We start from the raw sequence: 1255 nt of genomic DNA on the forward strand, positions 1-1255 counted from the left end.
TTCTCAGCTCACTCAGGGCGGAGCTAAGGTAAAACGCTAGTGTCAATCAACAATCGTGGGAGGGGCCTGGGTCTGAGTGACGTCACACAGACAAGAAGCTGAGATCGGCTTGATCTGAGAAAGGGGATATTATGTATAGGGTTAAAAAAAACAAACAAAAAAACTGGGTGGATTTTTATCATTTTAGGGTGGGTGTGTACAAACACTGCCAAAACGCATTTATTCAAACATGTACAAGTGCATTTCGCATCTGATGACCCCTTTAAAATAATAATACGACCAGTTAACACTGGCTATGTTTTGTAGTTTTGGAGCTGCTGATGTGACTCACTCTCTCTCTCTCTCTCTCTCTCTCTCTCTCTCTCTCTCTCACTCTCTTTCTCTTTCTCTCTCTCTCTCTCTCTCTCTCTCTCAAGCATGAGCACTGGTCCTGGGTTTCTGAGGTTTTCTCTCAGAACTTTATTAACAGAGATTTACTCCTGCGAGTCTTTCACGGACCTGACTTGCATCTCAAACACCTTCACTCATTCCCTTGCTGCCTCTAAATGCCCCGCTGCAATCGCCCTAACGACCTGATCATGCACCTTTCTGAGTGACGGGTACAAACAGGTGCTTTTTTGACTATCACATACAGTATACAGTACCCTAATAACACTGAAATAGAAATAGAGTTTGACCATCAGTATCTCATTACAGCTGTTTTAAAAAATATATATTTGGACTTTATTTAAAAGTTTAATTATGAATAATATAAAGTCTAATGGTGAAAATATTGAAATAAACCAACAAACTGTTTCCCATGTCGTTCCTCTTTCACCGCTAGATGGCGCTGCTGTTCACACTTGAATGAATTAATGAATGAAGCATTTATAAAGCGCTTTATTGTGTATTGTTGTTCACCCAAAGCGCTGTACAGTCATGTGGGGGGGGGGTCTCTCCTCAACCAGCACCAGTGTGCAGCATCCACTTCATAATGTTCACTTTTAACAGAGCGACTATTACAAAACACGACTGGCCTGATATTAAACGTGTTCTCTGAGAATACTTCACAGACTGATTCTCATAATAAGACGATAATGAAGCAGATGTTCCTGGTTTCCTCGCTAGATGGCGCAGGTTGCTGTTCACCAGGTGATCATGCTCTTCTGTGCTGAGAGATGTCTTTACAACACAACCACACTAACCCACAGTACAGAGAGCAGAGAGCGTCCACTGGTTTTTACAGCATGTTGAGGAGCGTGTCTGAATAACGCGG

The 1255-nt window shown here is 42.2% G+C and overlaps 1 protein-coding gene across 2 annotated transcripts in view; it reads left to right on the plus strand.

Moving 5' to 3' along the window:
• tyrp1a (tyrosinase-related protein 1a) overlaps positions 1-1255 on the plus strand; it is an 11834-nt gene that overhangs the window by 9132 nt on the left and 1447 nt on the right. The window lies entirely within an intron of this gene.

The sequence above is a fragment of the Sinocyclocheilus anshuiensis genome, unplaced genomic scaffold, assembly GCF_001515605.1.
Source record: "Sinocyclocheilus anshuiensis isolate Anshui unplaced genomic scaffold, SAMN03320099.WGS_v1.1 scaffold1362, whole genome shotgun sequence".
Lineage (NCBI taxonomy): Eukaryota > Metazoa > Chordata > Actinopteri > Cypriniformes > Cyprinidae > Sinocyclocheilus > Sinocyclocheilus anshuiensis.